Genomic DNA, 22,108 nt, shown 5'->3' with positions numbered 1-22,108 from the left:
CTTGCACTGAACCTTTTTAAACCATTGTGAATGAAATTTTAATTGAGCGCTAGCTGAGCATTTTAAAAATATTATTTTAAATATTTTTTAACCTTACATCCGCCTCACTGACGCCCGCTGTTCTGCCCGCCAGCTCCCCGTTCCACCACGGGTCTGTCCCACTTGACGTGGAGGGAGTGAAGGCGGGGCAGTGACGGGTTAGAGGTCGGGGGGCGGGACAAACCCTGCTGGAGAGCTATTTTAGACGGTCATGTGCTCGTCGCGCAGCAGGCGCGTCGAAGGCGCGCCAACGGCAAGCCCGTCTGCGCCGTCCGTACCCTGACGGGACCAGGGGCCACCCCCCCTGCCCGGTTCCTTGCAGCTCCCAGCTATTCTCAGGATGACCTTCTTAGCCTCAGGGTAAAATGTAACACTCACTGTGAGATATTGCTTCTGGAGGGCTCTGGATCTATCTGCCCGGAGTGCAAGTTCTCCTTTTCCCACCTCCAGCTAGAAATAACAGGGGAACGCAGAGTCCATAATACCGTAAGTCCGAACAAGAACAAAAGTCATGACAATCAGTTCAACTTTTTTAGTATGAACTGTAGGTTGCTCCCCAAACACAAAGACGACATCTTCAATTTTCTAACTGATCAGGAGCCTGATGCCCTATTCCTAACAGAGACCTGGCTAATTACCAGCTCTGGGCCGGATATTGCCTCAGCTCTTCCTCCAAACTATACTATAGTTAGGAAAGACCGACCGAACCAAGGAGGTGGCGTCATAGGCATAATTTGTTTTTAAAACTTTAAATGCAAGTGGGAAGATATTAACCTGGCAAATTGTGAAGCAGGACTTTTTAAACTAGCCCTGACTCCCCAAACCACATTCTCTGGGATCCTGATATATCGTCCTACAGGGGCGGCAGGGGACTGGGTGACATCCCTATCAGAATGCAACGCTCCTCTCTTAATGGAAGCATCTATGTTTGCCATTCTTGGGGACCTTAATCTGCACTTAGAAGATCGCAGCTGTCCTATGATTCTCTAACTTCTCTCTGATCTTGAGGCACTTAATATCCACTTATGGAACACTGGCCCTACACACTCAGCTGGTCATTTTCTTGATCCGATCCTTGCAAACTTTGATCGTATAAAGTGTGAGGCTGAATTACCCGTTCCGTGGTCTGACCACTTCCTCATTAAATTTAACATCTGGGCAACCACCTACAAAAATCTTACCAAATCTGAAGTGTGGTTCAGAAACTGGCAAAAACTCCATATAAAAGATCTTGATGAACAGTTAATCAGATCTAGTCCAGGGATCGATCTCAAGGAGATCACAATTAGTGACTACAAAAAGATCAATAGTTGGCTATCCAGTGCCACACAAACCATTGTACTATTTACCTTAAGTAAACACAAATCATGTAATCCCCGGGTCCCATGGTTTACGGACAAACTAAGAGAAGAGAAAAGTCAATGTAAAAAAGTAGAGAGGCAGTGGAGAAGAGACTATAACCCGGTTAAAAAAGTAACATACAAATAAGCTCTCAATGCGTATCATCTGTCCTGTAAAATTGCTAAGCGCAATTTTACCAAAAATACCATCTTAGAAGCACAAAATCATTCAGGCACTCTCTTTAAAGTCCTAAAAAACTTAGCAGGGACGGCAGTCCAACCGGAACCCCCAACCCTGTCCCCCATGCAATGCAATTCTATCGCCATTTTCTTCTATGAGAAAATATCAACAATTTATGCAAATTTCACCTCAGATGGCGATGTCATTGACTCTCCATCGAATCCCCCTATCACTAGTGATAATGATAAAAGGGAGTACCCCACTAAGAATGTAATTACGACATGGCAACCTCTGGACACCAAGACATTTGTTGAAGCACTGAGCAGTATAAAATCAGGTTCACCTCAGGACCCTATGCCAGCTCATGTCTTTAAACAGCTGGACCCATCCATCCTGAAGGTAATCAGAGCTCTGCTAAATGCCTCCCTGAACGAAGTAGTGTTACCTGGTGACTGGAAGCATGCCATGGTGGTACCCCTGTTAAAAAAGGTTAACGGTGATCCAGAGGTCTTTTCTAACTTCCGCCCAATATCCCTACTGCCGATATTCTCAAAAATATTGGAAAAACACGTGAACAAACAGTTAGCAGACTTTGTCAATGACAATAATTTATTACTCTACTCCCAGTCAGGCTTCAGACAGGGTCACTCCACGGAGTCCACCTTATTAGGGGTCACGGAGGCAATCCGTAAAGAACTGGACAACGGTGGCACGGCGGCACTCATTCTTTTAGACTTGAGTGCCGCCTTTGACACCATCTCCCACTCTACCCTGATTCAGGCCCTAGAGGATATAGGAGTCAAAGGAAGAGCACTGAAGTGGTTGGAACAATTCCTTGCACATCGGACCTTCCAGGTTTTTAAAAAAAATAATACCTCGGATGTCCTAAATTCCCCTTATGGGGTACCCAAGGGCTCAATATTGAGTCCGTTACTCTTTAATATTTATGTCACTCCGCTAGCCATGATTGCAGAAGAAATGGGCCTCACAATTTATTCTTAGGCGGATGACACGCAATTAGTGTTCTCCCTAACTGCCACGGATAAATCCGGAACTTCTCCCCTCCGATCTGGGCTTCTGAAAATGGCTAACTAGTTATATCATAAGAAGCTAAAGTTAAATGGGGACAAAACTGAGCTGCTTATTTTTGGCAATCAAAAGAATCTTTGGGGTCCGACTCATTGGCCGGCAGAAATGGGTCTCATCTGTGCACAATTGATTTGCCCAAGCAAACACAGGGTGGTTTGGAGCAGTTAGACTATCTACTTGCCCGACGCCCTGCTACAGCAAGTACCGAAGGAAACCGACCCTCCAGCAGACGCAGTGAGAGAGACGCTGTCTTTTCTCTTGCTGAGAAATACAGCTCCAGTATTCCAACCTACCCTTGTGGGTTGATGGGAAATCGAGTCCTGAGAGAGAGATACCAGACCTCCTACATTCTAAACCCAAGGTACGGAGCTTATTAGACCCTTAGAGAATTCTTGGAATAGATTCTTGGCAAATGAATACTGAAACTAAGCTACACCTCACTTACTTCTTCCCTTGTACTAGACCTAGGTTAGGTACACCGGGGTAGGCGTATTTTAGAAGCACCAGTTGAGTACTTTTAGTCTTTATTTATTAATGTATGTATTCTATGTATTTTATGGCTTAGAAAACATATCATGCTTTTATAGTATCATTTTATAATACTCTTCGAACTGTACGCATTGTACTTTGCAACCAGTATTACGATTGTAGCAATTCATTTCCTCAGGATGAGAAAGAAGACTGTTCAATAAACACCCTTTCATTGAAAACGCCCGTCTCTCTATTTCTCTGCACCTCTGGTGAAACGAAGCATGCACGATTGACTGAGTGAAATAACTATCTATTGTTTCCGTAACTCTAGAGATAGATTTCTTATTCTTGGGAAACAAAGTTGTCATGTTTATGCGGTTATCAGAAACTAATCCCTTCTTGTGTATTCGAGAACGTTTCTAGTGATCTCTGAGCTAGCTGGCACACACACAATTAAGTCTAGTATATTCGATAGAAGACCTAGTAGACCTCAGTCCTACGTCAACTCTATAGGATATATATTCCAATGCGCAGAGCCTCTTGGGAATATAGGAACTACACTACAAAAGACGCCGACTGCCTTGGCATTGAGAGTACTGATGCTTGTACGATTGCAAAGATTGTGAATAGGAGGAGTAGCGCTGTTGGTATCCTCCTCTGTAGGTAGAAAAACCCTTTCCTCTTGCCCCTCGGAAAAAGCACTTTGCGATATTGTAATGAGCCCAAGGACCTTGCCATTTCTGTGTCCTTCTTGATGTCCTGTAGTGCGTCATCTATATGCTTACCAAAAAGCATGTCTCCATCAAAAGGTAAATCTAAAATTTTATTTTGTACCTCAGGGCGAAACCAGGTAGCCCAAAGCCAGCCTTGCCGCCCTGGGACAGCCGAACCTGCCAAGGCGCGAAAATCAGTCGTGGCAATGTCCATAGCACAATCGATAATTTCTGAGGAAGATCGCTCCCCCTCTTCAAGGATCTTCTTCGCATCCGCCTTGGAACCATCTGGCAGCTGATCCATAAAAGGAGACAAATCGCACCACATTTGTCGATCAGATTGTCCCAAAATTGCAGGTGCTTTGGAGGCTCGAACCAGGAGGCTTGACATAGAGGAAAATCTATTGCCCACATTGTCAAGGCATCTGCCCTCCTTATCTGGCGGTGTAGTAAGAGGTGCCGATGGGTTCTTTCATTTTCTCTGAGCCGCCTGAGCGATAACAGAGTCCAGCTTTGGTTGGTAAACCAGGCAAGCAGGACTATCATCAGGAGCCTTATATTTTTTCTCCAGTCGCGGTAGAACCGGGATAACGGTAGCTGGAGACTGCATCACCTTTATTCCTTCACTTCATACGTGCTCTATAATGCGGATAGAACGGATGGATTTCCTATAAGGCTCTTTGAAATCATAGATCTGGTATGATATCAGAAATCTGGTATGATATATTCGTCCCATTCCCTATCCGGATTCGGGACAGTTTCCACATTCCGTTCATCATCTGAGGAATGATTATCACCATCTACCTGCACCGTGATGATATTTTGCTGTTCCTCCAAAGGTTCTGGTTCTGGTGGTTGAACCGTAGAAGTAGACGGAGGTGGCTGTGGTAGTGGAGGCAGTTGCATGGATTCAGAGGCTTGAGATGGAAATCTCCTCCTATATTCCAACAACATGGTCTGCAAGTCACTTATCAGGGAAAATGGCATGGACACCATGCCTTGATGTGATTGTTCTTGAGGCCTATCCCGAGGAGGGAGTTGCCGTTGTTCCACGTAATTTTCATCAGAATCTGAGTCCTGGTATTTCACCTGAAGCTGAAATGGACTGTACGCATCTCCATAAGGACTATCCTCCTCATCTGAGTACTCTTTGTCCAAAAGTAAATCAGGAGGTAATGGTGTCACCCTCCACGGAAATGTCATTTCCGGTGTCATTTGGCGTCTTTTAATAGAGATCTTTACTTTTTGCACCGTCGTCGGAGTCGTCGTCGACGTCGTCGGTGGAATCGTTGACGACGAAAGCACCATCGTCGGAGAAAGGATCGTCGTCGACGATGGACTGCTCCATGTCAGTACCATCGTAGCCGTCATCATTGACATCGTCGGCATCGACGTCGTCTTCGCCGTCGTTGACACCACCGTCGGCATCATCGTCGTCGACGTCGAGGTTGTTAACATCGTCAACGACACTGTGATAGGAACCTGCCTCGTCGAAGAAATCATCGTCGAATATGTCGTTGGCGAATCCCTTGATGACGGGACCGTCGACGGAGCTGAGATCGACGCCTGGTGAACTTTAGCAGCCGTCGTCGACGTACCTGATGATGTCATCATCGACAAATGGGTTTTGGTCTCCGATTTTCCCTCTTGAGGTACAGATGTTGGCTTTTTGAAAAGTTTCACCTTCTCAGTTGGTGGAGAGGCAATAGAAGGTCCATGGCTCACCTTCTGAGCAGAAGTCCCTCCCTCTTCTTTGCACCTCGGTGAGGAGATTTTTTGGGACTGGGACTGTTAGACCTATCAGAGGTCTTTTGAGAGGCCTTAGCAGGAGTTTCAGTTGAAGTTGGAGGGAAAGAGCTACCCTTCTTTTTAGACCTCCTTGAAGATATAGCTGAGGAGGAATCTTCGCTGTTACTTGAAATGACCTCTTTCCGTGACTTCATCTTCTGTAACCAGGTCAAAAGTCGTCCTTCCCTGTCTCTCAGGGTCTTGGTGGAGAAGGTTCTGCAGATTTTACCATCAGTGGCCTTGTGATCCGGGTACAAGAAATAAATACAATCCTATGCTTGTCTTCAACATAAAACCTCTTTTAGAACAGGTAGAACAGGCCTTGAATAAAGCTTTCTTTTCTGTATCCGACATTCTGAAGAGAATAAAGTTGAAATCCAAAAGTTGTAAAGAAATCTGAGCACAACGTGCGGTAGAAAATCTAAGGCTCTGAGGTTCTCTCAGGAGGGTTCTATGGGGTGAGGCTTAACTGACTGGCTGTTGCAGGTTTTTGGTCTCTTTAACAAAAAGAAGTGGATATGCTACAAAATGAGGTGAAAATGGTATTTTTTGTTTACCTCGGATCCCATTCTGATGACGGGGAATGATACAAGCTATGGGAATCTATGAAAGTTCCAATACTGGGGCAATGTTGGAAATTTACTCCATACAATGGCAGACGTAAACCTTCTTTCAGAGTTGGGAAAAGGGTGGTTGGAGGGAAAGTGAGCTTGCAAACGTTCTGATGTTCGCATGAGCAAAGATACACATGCATATTTGCTCATGCCAAAATGCAGTTCACGAATATTTTCTAGGAGTGCTATTTTTTGTCCTACTTCTGTAAATTCTTGGGAATTCAAGAATGCCATTTAGCTGCACTAATGCAAGTTCATATACGATGGGTGCACTTTTGACACTTTCTTTAATAATTGGTCCCCTAATTTGGTCTGGCGTTAACGATGACGTTTTGCGTTTATTAAAATGTTGTCTCTCTCTCTCTGTATCGACTGGCTTCACTGTGAGTGACAGCATTCTGCTGTTTCAGATGAGCTTATCTGCACACAGTAGTTTCTCAATGCCAGTAACTACTGTGGCTGAATATGCTATTTGAGACCAAAAACAATTGTTGCTTTTGCAAATGTTTGTTATAATGGTGAAGGCCCGGCAGCTCCCACACCAATAAGGTTTTACAAAATTCATGCCAAATCAATTCGGACATTGACAAAACTAAAAAGCTGACCACCAATTTCAGACCTACTGGCTTTGCCGATGCTTGTTTATTTTTGTGTCCCATAATCTTACTGAAACTGGTTACACTGGTTTTCCCCAATGAATAGTTTTGGGAAATACTAGCGTGCATCAACACATGTTACTAAATGATGCTGCAGCTGCAAAGAAATGGTACCTGAAATTTTACAGTAGTTTAGCACATTTTTTTTTTCCTTGCTTTCATTTTTTTATGAACGTTTTATTTTGAAAGCAAAGAATCATCAATCTTGCTTTCGAGTTTCTGCAAATATTTGCATCAAATCAGAGATTATTCTGGGAGCATTTTACATAGCCTCATATTGCTAAACTTTGAAAACGTGTGTACACGTTTCTATACTGGAACCACGGTCAGTAAGGCAGTCGGAGCTTACAACATTTACTTAGAGCGCTCACCCTAATAATACATGCTTTCAATTAATTAACCATGAATACAAGCTTGAACAGCATTAATATATGGACAACAATATTACCTTAACTGCAGACAGTGCCCTTCCGTGATCCATAATGTGGTACTGCAAACTGGCAGCCAAAGGGTTTGTGTTGCAAGGGGTTGGGCCTACTAGTCCAAGCACAAAATACAAATGAAAACGGGTTGCCCTTGGCCCCAAACAATATGTCCGGGGCATTGGGCTATAGGAATTCCACAACCCTGCACTATGAATATTCTCTCCTGTGTCCTCCTTCTTCTCTGTGCTACTGCTCTTAGCCTCATCATCCTCGCCACGACGCAGAGCGCTGCCATTGTGCAACATTCGGATGCATTCTGGGACTGTTTGCTGATGATGTACACCTGTTTTTGGTTAAGTGAGATTTTTACCACCTGATTTGATTTCTTCCTATTTAAGAAATGCAAAGTGTGTTTCTTGTCTTATTCTGTATTTGCGATTTTTTGTTACATCCGATTTTGCAATTTCTTATTTGCGAATACCTAATACGGAATCGCTATTACAGATTCGGTAGTTTGGTATTCGCTAGTATTGCGAAAACTAGGATTTTCTTCGAATTTGCTTCATGCATGGGAACAAGCTATTTTGCAATCGCAAACTGCCTATTTTTGCGATTCGCAACATTTGCGATTGCAAATTAGCTTGATGCATGTGGGCCAGAGTCTCTTTTAATATCTGCAGAAATGCAGCTTATAAGTCTGCACTGTCCTCTTCCTTCTTCAACATTTTCCTTCAATAAATGTTTTGTGAATGAGCTTTTTAAGAACACATAATGGAGCTCCTGCTAATTTTTCCTGTTCTTTTAATTCTATAATACTCATTTTTTAAATGCAAATTAAAGCAATTGGACAATATTGCCTTGTTTATAGGCTGCAAAACATTTGAATAAATTAGGTGTTTATCCTGGCCTTACTGAAGAAAGGCAAACATCTACACTTAAGAATATACATTGTAAAGAAGTGGTCCGTGATCCCTGTACGTCGGCAGGGCTATTCAGTGCTCATATTTATCAATGGAGACTCCCCGAGAGAGAAAGCACATCTATTCTGATGAAGTGCTTAAACAAAAATAAAAATGTAGGTCACTAAATGTGAACAACGGAAAAACTGCAAATCAGAAAATCAAAAGGAAGGTAAAGATGTAGGCTCCAGGGGAAGGACAAACAAGAAAAGGAAGGCACATGATCAAATAAGAAGCTAGCAAATAAGTCACAAAAACCCAGACAATGTAAGCAATGGGTGTGCTCTAAGTCCACTTTACATTTTTAGTATGGGCCACAAGAGGTTTTTGCTGCAGACAGCTAAAAGCTGTCTAGTAGGTAAGACCTAAAACAGTGGGATGCAATGTGTAACAGAGCACTATCTGATTGTAGGGGTGAGAAGGTAGGGGCTCACTTTACTCAGAGGTTACAAAGAGGGGGCCAGTAATTACTAGTACATAGGCCTGTAAGAGCCATGCTTCCTTTCTGTGGTTTCGGTCAGCAGGAAACAGGTAGCTGAGGAATGGAAAGGATGGAACAAAGGGTGAGAACACACATCTCTTATCCCTCCTACCTCCTCATCAAACTCCTATTTCTTATTTAGGCTTGGGGAGGAGCAAAGGAAGGAAACTTTGCTTCATTCTGTGTCATAGGAGGGGAGAATAACAAAAGTCTGTGTAGGATTGAGGAAGCTGAATAATGCCATGTGAGGATAGATGACATCCACTGGCATGCTTAAGTGATAGGTGTGCTTCAGTTGCCTCCCTTGACATAGATCAGCCCGAAAGGTGTTACCTCTGCTTCCTGGTCCAGCAAGGAAGCTGTTGATATGTGGCCTAATTCTATCCAGGCTCGATTATGGGAATGTGTTGTTTCTCGGTGCCCCTGAAGCTACCTTTAAAACTCTCCAACAGGTGCAAAATGCAGCTGTGAGAGTCCTTATGGATGTTCCCAGAAGGCAGTCTGCTGCTCCGGCCCTTAAAGCGCTCCACTGGCTCCCCGTGAAGGAGCGGGTGAAATTTAAAGCGCTTTGTACAGCTCACAAAATCTTATATGGAAGAGGTCCTCCCATTCTTGCCAATATGGCCCGTCCCTACAAACCCCCTCGTCTGTTGCGCTCTGATCAAAAACATCTTTTGCAGTCAGCGAGAGTAAGAAGAGCCCGGTCGGGGGGCAGGCGTTTTTCTGTGCAGGTGGCCTCTCTTTGGAACTCTCTGCCCCTCAAGATTCGCTCAGAATCCCAGATCCTACCATTTAGGAAGCTGCTTAAGACCCATTTGTTTCCCCGGTAGTGATTAGCTGAGTCTCTCCTTTTTTCTTTTTTCTGGTCTGTTGCGCCGGGATGCCCCTGGGTAAGCCGAGCGCATTATAAGTTTCATATTATTATTATTATTATTAGTGGGGTTTATGTTCCTCCCATTCCGGTGCTAAAATACCTAGGAAAATGTTAGTAAGGGAGAGGGGTGTGTTGGTATGAAAAATAACGTTGATCTGGTGCCAAACTTGTTTCCAAAATTTAAAAACATGTGTGCATGTAAATATCATGTGTTTGAAGTCAGTGTCACCTCGGAAGCATGTCCAACATGTGTTAGGATTTGTGTTGTGTATCTTGTTTAGGTGTTGTACTGGCCACTCTAGAAGATTTCCTAAGTTTCGTCCAAATTTTATTCCATAGAGTAATGGGCCAATTCACTTCCAGATCAGATGCCCATGAGAGTTCTACTTTAGTTTTCTGTCTATTATCGGGAGGTGTCATTAGACAAGAATAAATATTGGAGGCTTTAGGGTTTATGAGCAGGGGATTATGTTGTGGGAATATGGGATGGGATTGTGAAGGGAGTGGAGTGGTGAGTTTCGCACGTGCCTCAATTATTGCACTCTGCAAAGTCATAAATTTAGGTTTAAAGGAAGGAGTAAGTGATAAAGAGATTGCATTTGTGTAAATTGAATAGGTAAGTCTTGGTCAAAAAATTGGTGCACCCAAAGTAGACCTTTATTCCTCCATACCTTCCAGTAAATGGGTTTCCCTTTAAAAAGGATCAACTTTGCCAAATTGTGGAGTTGAGAAAAGTTTCTGAGTTGTGTATAGCTAAGTGAGGTGCAATAGATAATAGTTTAGCTGATTGCTTAATTATGGGAGTAGAGAGCTTCTGTGGCTTCCGGGTAAAGGAAAGGTATTCCTGGAATGAGAAGGGGGTTAAAAATGAGAGTTCAAGATCCACCCAAAGAGGTCTACATTCAGATTGAGTAGTAATCCAATTTGACAGTTGTCTTAATTGGAAGGCTTTATGATAATTAGAGAAATGGGGAAAGTTAACCCCTCCTTCGAATTTTGGTCTAGTTAATTTATGTAGCGCCATTCGTGATTTTTTAGCATTACATAAAAAGGAAGTTAGAATGGAATACATTTTTTGAAAGAAGTTAGATGGAATGGACGTTGGTATGTTAGTAAGGATGTATAGGACTATAGATGTGAGTATCATTTTGATAGTGTCTAAGCGACCCCACCAAGATAAATGGAGGGGGTGCCATCTTGCCGTTAGTGATTTAAGTTTGGCAGTGCATTTATCAATGTTTAGAGAAATGGATGTTTTAATGGAGGAAGAGAACCAGATGCCGAGATATTTTATATGCGAAATTAGAGATCTTAAAATCCTCCCTGAAGGTGTATTTAGTTAAGGGTAAAATCTGACATTTCCCTTTGTTCAATTTATAATCTGACACCAGCCCATAATCTTACACTTCTGCTACAAAGGCTGTAAAGGAAGACTGTGGTTGGGAGAGAAAAACTAGAATATCGTCATCGTATGCTGCTAATTTAATTTGTTGAGGGTCTGAGACAAAGCCTGCGATGGAATAATTTTGGCGAATTTTTGACAGAAAGGGTTCTAAAGCTAAATTAAAAAGAAAAGGTGGTAAGGTGCAACCCTGACGAACACCTCGTTTGAGACTGAAATAAGGGGAGATAAGACCCTTAGTTGATATTGCAGCTTTGGGATCCAAGTAAAGTAGGGCAATTAAGGATGTAATTTGTGGTCCAAAACCGAACCATTTGAGACCGTGGAAGATAAATGGGCAATAAACCCAATCAAAGGCTTTTTCCGCGTCTAACGCAATTGCTACCAGAGAATCCGAATAATGTGATGATTTGGATATAATGTCAAAAAACAGTCGTGTGTTATCTGTGATACTGCGACCTTTGACAAAACCTGATTGTTCCTTACCAAGTAATAGTGGAAGATGGGGTTCTAGTCTTAGAGCTAAAGCTTTGGAAAAGATTTTATAATCTACGTTAACTAAGGAGATGGGTCTATCATTTTTGCAAAAATGTAAGTCCTTATCAGCTTTTGGTATTAGACAAATCAAGGCTTCAGAAAAACAGCCAATGGATTTACGTGAAGTGATGAAGGAAGAAAAGAGAGAATATAAGTGTGGGAGTAATAAATGAGCAAAGTGTAGGTAAAATTCCACTGTAAAACCATCAGGGCCGGGGGCTTTGTCTTTTTTAAGGGTTCTCAAAGAGTTAACACGTTCTACTTGTGTAAGGTCAGATTCCAGGATTGTTAAATCCATCTGGGGATTGATGTGTTTTTGAATTGTGGAAAAGTAATGGGAAAGGTCTGTATCTGAAGGTGTGTTTCCTTGTGTGTAAAGGCATTTATAGAAGTGTACAAATTCATGGAGAATTTCAGGGTCTTTAGGTTTCGGAATTTGATTGTCATCTATAATAAAGTCAATGTGAAGTTTTTGTTGTTTAATTTTCAAATAATTGGCCAGAAGTTTGCCTGATTTATTTTGGCCGCCATAATAATTAGCTGAGGATTTAAGTAAATATAGGGAGGCCTGTTTAGTGGTTGATTCATTAAAGGCAATCTTTGCATTAATGAGATCCTTGAGAGATACCTTTGATTTGGAGGTATGAAAAGAGTGTTCAAGCTTTTTAATCTTATCAAGAAGTGTGTTGTGTGTTATGCGGAAAGCTTTGCGTTTATTTGATACAAATCTAAAAATAAAGTCTCTAGCAGTAGCTTTGAAGGCATCCCATACTGTGTGAAAAGAAACATCTGTTGTTAGGTTAATAGAGAAAAACTCTTGAGAGAAGGATACAAAAGACGAGTTAAATTTAGGATCAAGAAGTAAAGAGTTATTGAGCGCCATTTTTTTGGAGATGTGTTGTGGCTTAGAAGATCCAATTGAATCCAAACAAGAGCATGATCTGAAATAAGTATAGGGCCTATATCAGCAGAGCGTAAGGATTGGGAAATGTTCCATGAAATAAAAATATGGTCGATTCGGGATTGTGTTTGGTGAGGATGAGAGAAAAAAGAGTATTCACTTGTGAATGGATTGCAAAGGCGCGATAAGTCTATTAAATTTCGTAGTTCAATAGTTGGTATGAAAGCTTTGTGCGCTGCATTTGAGGTAAAATGGGAGTTAGAATTTCTGTCTATGAATGGATCCATCACTTGATTGCAATCGCTTGCAAGAATGAAGTTCTCTGACGGATATTTGAGGAGCAGTTGGGAGATGTGTGACCAAAAACTAACGTCTCCATTGGTAGGGGCATAAACATTGAGCAGTGATAATGAAGTCCGTCCTAACAAGAGATTTGTGAAAACCCACCTTCCCTCTATGTCAGATTCTTGAGAGACAAGCTGGGCCTTCAGTGTTTTGTGGCAGAGAGTTATACCCCCATTCCTTCTGGCGAGAAGAAAACTTCACCAACCCAATTTCTTTTGCGTTTTAGTGATTCACTTTCCGTGAGATGAGTTTCCTGTAATAATACAATATTAGCATCTAACTTTGATAAGTGGGATAAAACCCTCTGTCTTTCAATGGGGGAATTCAAGCCTCTGACATTCCATGAGAATTTTTTTTTTTTTATAATTATTTTTATTAACCAGCTCCATAAAATCGCACACCAGTCAGCATCGGAAGTTCACTGGCAAATGCAAACAGAGTCAATCATAGAATCACTTTAAACAAATTGGCCTACATACAGAGATCAAGCCCCTGAATACACATCTATGCCATAGCAAAGGCGCCCCTAATACCACAGGAATAAAACAGCCCACCTACAAGTCAACCTCTACAGTTCGCTCCCTCCCTATCCCTCCGAATCCATGGTGTGTCCATCGTGATCAACAGTAGCAGTCCGATTGGCTCAGAGGAGGCAGGGTAACTCACAACATCATCATAAAAAGAGCATACAAGAAATACAGATCCGTTAACATACATCTCATTAATCAAGTGCAGACCCAGACTGGGTATCCATCAAATCCCCCCTGTATCGCCTCCATGTCGCCCACACTTTCTCCCACTTCTTGGGGGAAACCTCGGCTTTTATAGATAACTTTCTCAGCTTGCTGGCACCAGTCCAGGTGCCGCTCCCATTCCTCCACCATTGGCAAAAGATCACTTCCCCATAATCTTGCTATATTTCTCTTGTCCACCATACTCGCTAGAGCCAGCCATATCTTGTCCCATTTCGGCCAAGTGATGTCGCTCGTCACACCCAGGATATGCCATCTAGCTTCCAGCGGGACCTCTGCGCCCACCACTTCCGACATGATGCCTTCCAACCTGGACCAGTATGCCCGAACTCTGGTGCAATCCCACAAAATGTGGAAGAAGGTGCCCTCTTCTCCAGAGCCCCTTATGCAAAACCGGAAATCTACATATCCTATCCTGTACTGTATTGTGCGTGGGGTCTATGAACGGTGTAGGATGCCTAACTGAACTAGTCTAAACCTGGCGCGAACCGCCACCTCCCGGGGACACTGTAAGGCCTCATCCCAGTCGTCGTCCTCTAGCAGCCCAATATCTGATTCCTACTTTTCTAGCAGAGGTCCCAGTGGGTTCAGGAGGTTATTTATGAGCTTCTTATATGTGAGGGAGATAGCTTTATTGGTCATGGGGTCCATCAGTAGCCTATCTTCCAGCGGGGCATACTCAGGTAGTTGTTCCCCCTGTCTCATGTGCTGATGTAGAGCATGCCTAAGCTGCTGGTAATGTAAAAACTCTCCACTCCCCATTTGAAATTCTGTCTGCAGGGTCGTAAAGTCCACCAAACCCCCCTTTTCCAGATATCCCCCAGCACATCAATACCAATTAGGCTCCATTGACGAAGGCCCTGTAATTTCGAAACCTCCTGGAGGAAGTTCCCAGCCCACAATGGGGTTTGTGCCATGAGTTTCGCCTCCCATCCCAGTAGTTTTGTCGCCCGCTTCCACACCCCTACCACCACCGCTGTTTGGGGTGGCAAGGGCCGACAGCGCCTGCCCCTAGTATAGAGAGCTGCTAAGTAAGTACCACTACCGAGGACCATGCAGTCCACCCTGTATGCTGGCTCTTCCAGCCGGGCAAACATCCAACCATTGATATTAATCAGTTGCGTCGCCCAGTAATAGAAGCGGATATCCGGAACGGCAAGTCCTCCCTCATATGGCCCCTGCTATAACTTCCGAAGAGCTATTCTCGGGCAACCCCCACTCCATAGTAAGGAGCGCTGCTCTGATTCGATTGTTCTATAAATCTGTTCCGGGACCGAAAAGGGCGTACTTTGCAGAACATATATCAGCCGGGTAAGGGCCATTATTTTAAATAAAACTGCGCGCCCCATCAAGGAGAGCGGGAGGGTCTCCCAATGCTCTACATCCCTGTGTAGCAGCTCTAGTTGCGCCGACACGTTGAGGCGTAGGAATTCTGTGTCCGACTTTGCGACCCATATGCCCAGATATCAGAATATCTCCTTCCAAACCAGGCCCCTACAGTCTTCAGTGAACTGCGGCTGTAGCCCCGCCAATACATGACCTAGGGACTTGTCCCAGTTGATGCGATATCCGGAGGATTCACTGAACATGCTTAGAATTCCCATCAACCTCTGGATGGAGGCGGTCGGTCGCTGCACGTATAATAAAACGTCATCGGCATATAGCGATATGCGCTCTTCCCAGCCTCCTCCCAGGTCTACGCCCCACACCCTGGTGTCCGCCCGTATCCAGTGTGCCAGCGGTTCTAGCGCTAAGGCGAATAGGGTCGGAGAAAGTGGGCAGCCCTGCCTCGTGCCCTGGCCCAGCTGGAATTCCCTTGACAGAGCGCCATTGACTCGGACCCTCGCAAGTGGCTCGGTATACAACAGCCGCACCCATGATCAAAAGTTGTCTCCAAAGCCCAGTTTCTCCAAAACCGCATATATGTACTGCCACTCCATGCTATCGAAAGACATATGGGCATCGAGGGATAGTTGGGCTACAGGTATGTCAGGCCGTGTAGACACCGCCTGCAACACACCAAACAGGTGTCGCAGATTTAGCCGTGTGCTTCTATGAGGCATAAAGCCCGACTGATCCGGGTGGATCAGAGATTGAACGACCGCCCCCAGTCTTGTGGCCAGGATCTTACCGAGAATCTTTGTTTTGTAATTAAGAAGGGATATGGGCCTGTATGAGCTGCACTTGTCTTGCTGTTTGCCGGTTTTATGAATGACTACAATCGCTGTTGACCTTAGATCCTTCAGAAGCTTCCCAACCTGTTTGGCCTCTGTGAACATTCGCAACATGTGGGGCGCGATTCTACTTGAGACACACCCAAACGCCTCCGCCGGGAACCCATTAGGACCTGGCGCCTTCCCCACCTGTAAGTCCCCCATGGCATCTTACACCTCTTTGACTGTAATATCGGACTCCAAGATGTCCTTATCCACCTGATCCAAGGTAGGCATCTGTAGGGGGGCCAGGAAATCCTGGCAGTCCTGCTCTCGCCTGGTACTTTTTGACCGATATACTGCCTCATAATAGAGCGCAAACTCCTCCGCTATGCCCTTGCTTGTGTCCTGCACAGTCCCGTCCGTCAGTCTAATCCGTGGCACCCAGTTATGTTCCCTATCCCTCTTCTCCAGCCAGGCTATCATCTTATTGGCCTTGTTTCCTAAATTATACACTCGCCTCTGGGTGGCTAGGGTACGCGATCTCGCCTGGTCAGCAAGTACATCCCTCAGTTCTTATTCTAGGAGGCGCAGTCTGTGTCGCAGAACTTGTCCCTGCTCTTGAGTTTTCCCCCTTGCATCCTCTAAGGCATGAAGCTCCAACTATAATCTGTCAATTTGTGCATATTTGTCCTTGCGCCATTTTCCCTCCTCCGCCTGTAGAAAGCCCCTGGCTATGGTCTTATACGCCTCCCACACTATTCCATGAGATCTGACTGAGCCAACATTTTCTGCGAAATATTGGGCCACCCGCTCCCGGAACTTCACCCTTCACCTGAAACTCCTGATCCTTGAACAGAAATGTGTCAAGTTGGATGGGGTGGGGTTTGGGGGTGTTAGTCCACTCTCCCTCTGGACCTCGCAGTTGTACTCCCACCGGAGAGTGGTCAGATATCCCCCTTGCCTTATGATGCCCACCCTGGAAGAGGCCCATATGTCCCGTCTGTGTGAATATGTAATCGATTCTGGACCCTGAGCCGTGAGCTGCAGATATATGTGTGTATTGCCGGACGTGGGAGCTATGTGCCCTCCATAGATCCACCAGGCCCATAGCATGCACAAAATCCCGGAGGTGACACATTCCCCCCCCTGGTTGGTATAGCCTGTGACCTATCAATGTCCTTAGCCATGACCTCGTTCATATCCCCCCTAAGAGCAGTATCCCAGTTGGCATATCTAAGAGTAATTTCCCAGTGTCTGCGAGAGTGGTACTGTGCAGCTTTGGGGGAATGTAAAGTGAACAAAGGTTCAGCGTCCGGCCCTCCCATTGTGCCGACAGTGCCGCATAGCGCCCTAAGGGGTCTAACCATTGCCGCCCAATTATTAAGCAGCAGGGAATTTTTAATGAGAATCCCCACTCCTCTGGAGCCTGTGGTAAAACCGGCATGAGCCCGCAGCGTGTAGCCAAATCTGTTAAGGGCCTTGCAATGGTTTCCTATCAGGTGAGTTTCCTGGAATAGGACAATATCTGGGGCATGTCTGTGGAGGTATTGAAGTATCATGGTGCGCTTAATCTTGTTCTGCAGGCCATTAACGTTCCAGGACAAGATATATCCTTGTCGCGCCCTTGGTGTATGCATCATAGATTTCTATCAAATAAATCATGAGGGACGGCTGCCCATACTCCCCACCTCCCACCTACCGCCTGCCCACCAATAGTGCAGTTGGAGCCAAACAGTTATATAGTGCAATGTCAAACATACATAAAACAAACAGTCAACCTTCCCCCCCAGCCCCACAAACTCCACCCCTCCCTGCTACCCTGCTACGCCGGCCAACATGGCCTGACATCCCCCATCAAGCAGAGCGCCTGTAGCCCTTACAACGAAAACCTTGGGGGTGAATGCTACAACCAGATCGGCAACCTGAGGGTTTCCCCTGGCCCACCACTACTGTACGCTAGCCATCTCACCATATCCTATGACGGGGGATGAAACCTAACATATAGGATTCTGACCCAAAGACATGGACCATCCCCCTTCCCCCAGATTGTCACGAACAGTTCAATCCAATAGAACCGGTAGATGTTAGATCCCCCCCTGGTGGCCATCCTTTAGGACAATGCCTTCCACCACATCAATGTCCCAGTGGTTTCATACACAGGAGAGTCATTATACGTTACGTGTTTTCCATCTGCGCCCATCACACCATGACAGTCCCGGCCTCTTCACCCCATGTCCGGCGAAGCCGATAAACTCCGAGTCCTGATCCTGCTGGATGGGCGAGGGCCACCCTGCTTCCACCTCTCTCTCCCAGTGGAGCCCACAGAAGAAGTCGCAGATTAGGGTGCTGTGTTCCTCCAGCTGGCTCCCAGCCTGGGGCCTCCCGATGGTTGTACTTGCTCCTCCAACCAGGCATGCACGTCCTCCGGGGAAGGGATTTCCCATTTGCTAGAAGCTTGAGACGCGCAAGAAAGAACATCAGTATTTAATGCCCCAATCGCAAAGCTCTTTCTTTACTCCATCAAACGATCGGCGCTCTTGCTGGACCTTGAGCGTAAAATCGGGAAAGAGTCTGATAGTGGCGTTTTCAATTAGAAGATCTCCATGTTGGCGGGCTGCTTGCAAGATGACGTCCCTATCCCTATAATTAAGGATCCGCGCAATGATTGTTCTCGGGGGAGCTCCGGGACGCGGCGGTGGGACCGGCGCCCTGTGTGCGCGTTCAATGGCGAAAAAGTTTGATAGGAGTTTGGGATTAAGGTGGTTTAGGATTAGATCTTCTAAAAATAAGTCAATGCTTGGCCGTTCCATCTTCTCCGGCACGCCCACCACGCGTATATTATTCCGGTGGGCCCTTCCTTCCTGGTCTTCCAGCCGGGCCGTCACCAGCTTCTGCTGATGGGTCAGTTGCTGGACCTGCTGCTGCAATTTTTTGGTGGTGCGCTGAAGTTCTATAATGTCCGTAGAATTCGGAGTGGTTTTCTCTGAGGTCTTGTTTAAATCCGCCCCCTGCAGCGCCATCTCTATGGACACTTTATCAATTTTTGATTCTAGTGTGGTGCCCAGAGTTTGTATGGCCTGCATAATGGAGGTCAGGGAAGGCTCCTGCGCCTCTGCCAGGCACCCGGGTTGGGCCTCACTCCCTCCACCTGTCGCAACCGTGTAATTGTCCATGGTGTTGGTCTGTGTCGTTGTGGGTTTTTTGGGCTTCATGGCCATCTTTGATACCGTCCACAGGACCACAGGGGAGAAGGCACACCACCTTTTCACACTCTGGAGCACTCCACCACCACGCTGCCCGCTCCCCTCAGCGCTAACTCCTCGCCGCCCGGGAGGCGCCCGTGTGAGGATGAGCGGGAACTGCGACTGGGCCTCTTGTAGATACTGCGCCCTCTCTGTGGCCACTACAGCTCAGGCCATGGGTCCGCCAGCGCACTCGTCACCTGGGCTCCCTGTCAAGGAACAGCAGGGCCACCCCCCAGTAGGCTAAAATCGTCCGTCTTGGGGTCTTACCACCCTTGGTATTTGACAGTGTCAGGGCGTCTTCCCACAGGCCACACGCCGCACCTCCCAAATCAGGGCACCGCGCCTCCACGACCACTAGCACTCCTGCCCAAGTCCACACTCCGGGCTCCACGTTACCTCCTTCTCCCACTCAGCGGCCTTCGACACGTGTGATGATTGTCTGTCTTCCCGGGTCCCCCGGGTCCACCGGCCCTCCACTGTGCTGCCACTATTTGCTCCCCAACAGGGGGGACAGGTAAGCGCTGCTGGCCCAATGGCGCTGTTCACCCGGGATCCGCCACATCTCCTCCAGAGCCTTTACTTGCCTCCGTCAACCACTCTCCAGGGCCACAGTCCACCTCCTCTCGTCCCCCCACGGGCCCGGCAGCCGTCCAGGGTGGTCCGCTGTTCTTGCCGCCCACACACACGGGGGGATGTCTGCCAAATATACACGACCTCGGGGTATAGCTCCCCGTTCCCCGCTCGGGCTCACCGCTCTCCGTCTATCGCCGCCACCGATGCGGCTCCTCCGCGCCCGGCCCACCAACCACTCTAGGCCGGTGCGTCTGCCGCACTCTCCAGCGGCCCAGGCCCCAGGAAGCTCCCACACGCCGGGGGCCGTCGCCGCGCTTCTGGACGTCGGATAGGAACGAAAACACACCTCCTGGCTCCTGAGCATAGCAGCTTGGCAAAACCGTCGTCCAAAGCAGTGAGACGGTAGGATTTATGCCGGATATATGGGCCCTTCGGTATTTCCCCCGGAGCGCCGGGGTATTATGCGGCCATCTTGGTTGCCGCCAGGCCACGCCCCCACATGAGACAATTTTTAAGAACATGTATGAGTTAGGAGTGATTTAGATATATGTGACCAAAGAAAACTTTGTACATTGTGAACAGTAGTATGTCCAATAATTTCTGCAACAATAAGAAAATAGAGCATGGGAAGAAAAGGTATATTAAGTATGAAGATATTGAAAATGGAAACTAATTTAAGAAAAAAGAAAGAATAGAATATATAAAGAGAAAGGGAAAGTATACTGTAAATCAGTGGCGGCTGGTGACATTTGAAAGTGGTGAGGCTGGGAACTGTGTGTGGGGGTGTAGCATCGGGGTTCACTTTAACGGGATACATAATTTTTGGGAGGCCGGTCACCATTTCCCATGCAAATCTTTTTTTTAACAAACAATGAGATAAAATGATGCATTTTCCAGCAAACTTTAAAATAAAAGGAACAAAAAGCAATAGCACCTTGGATATTTCCTGGCTTTGTAGGTAAGCCAGACTTTCTTCTTAAGGAATGTGTGCAGCGGGCAAGACGTTTCGTGATAGGTTTCTCAGTGGGAGATACCTCAAACTTGGATGCCAGTTACCACACCTATTTCAAGGATCTGACTGACCAATGGCTAGTAGACAGTGATTCATTGTGAGGGATGAGCATCTTATTTAACTAAACAGCAAAATGTGGTCCAAGAGTCACCCCCTCCAGAGTAATTGTATTCTTGGGTTGATGCTGCAAACAATCCTAGCATCCCTAATTGCCCCTCTTCTGGATCCAGCCTTGCCCCCACAAAGCTGAAAAGAAATATTTCATGCACCAAGCCAAGTAATTTACTGCTGAGGCAAAGTCTGGGCTCTGCTTTATGTGCACAGCAACATGCTTTACGTGATACCACAACCCTCTACACAAAGGCCACACAGGACTTGTTGTGCACTTCTGTCTGTTCATACGTTAACTTGATCACCATTGACCAAATATAAATATACAAAAATCGATGTCAGCAAGATTATATGAAGATCACACACTCTTCACAGTCATTCATTGGATTGGATGATTTCACCCAAAAAAGCAGCTGTTTAGCAAGTTTTCCAAAATGAACAGACTTGAATTTTTAATTAAAATACAGAATACGGTTTCAAGCAATGCTGTCAAATCACAGAAAGTTAAAACATCTCTCAAAGATGTTCAATCTTTTGATGGACAAAGATTTTGAAACAAAGTAAAGCAGTTTCCAGTACATGGTTGACAGATCTTTTAAAAACATCATGCAGGCCATGGCTGAGCTTGAAGAAGCACATTAGAAGTAAAATCTAATTAACAAATGCTTAGGCCAGGACTGCAGACTGGGACACGTAATCATTGCTGGTGATTTATGACCACTAACAAGTGTTATCTTCCTACCCCCCCCCCCGAAAATTGATGTGCCCAGATTTTACAAACATCACACACTCACAACACATTCATTGGATTCGATGTTTTCACCAAAAAGCTGCTGTTGCCTAATTAGTTTTCCAAAAATTATTTTTAAAAAAGATGATCATGCTTTTACTCATTAATGCAAAGATATTTTGTATTATAAAAGAAAGCCAGTGCAAGCAGCAGCACTTTATAGAGCACAACTATTTAGCCACATGAACATTAAACATTTTAAGAAAGTCGACAATTTGCTTTACTTCCTCTTGTATGCTGTGGGGAGACTTCCCATTGGAACGCACAATCACTGTGGCTGTTTTATGGCCCAGTGATAAACTCTGATATCTGCCCTGTGATACCCCGCGCCTCCCCTTCTCCCCCAAGCAGATGAGTCAGTACTTCCTACAACAGTGCTGAAAACTTTAAAAATAAGACCTAAATTCGCTGCTGCTGGTGGTACTGCTGAGGCAGAGTCCGGAGTTTGATTTAACACTACGGTGTTACTGTCAGAGCATTATGCTTGGTTACTTGACTGTGATAATGTGATTATGTATTTATTTGCAAATGCGTTAACCACTTAGCTTTTTTTACGCACCTACCTTCACTTGGTGCCTGGCCCACTGACCGATTTGGGGCTGCAGCGAACCGTCTAACCTGCCTCTAGGTAATGCTGACGCACACCAGCAGTGC

Source organism: Lissotriton helveticus, chromosome 1_1 (assembly GCF_964261635.1).
Source record: "Lissotriton helveticus chromosome 1_1, aLisHel1.1, whole genome shotgun sequence".
NCBI classification, from domain to species: Eukaryota; Metazoa; Chordata; class Amphibia; order Caudata; family Salamandridae; genus Lissotriton; species Lissotriton helveticus.
The sequence above is the reverse complement of the archived record's forward strand: the minus strand, read 5'-3'. Positions refer to the sequence as shown.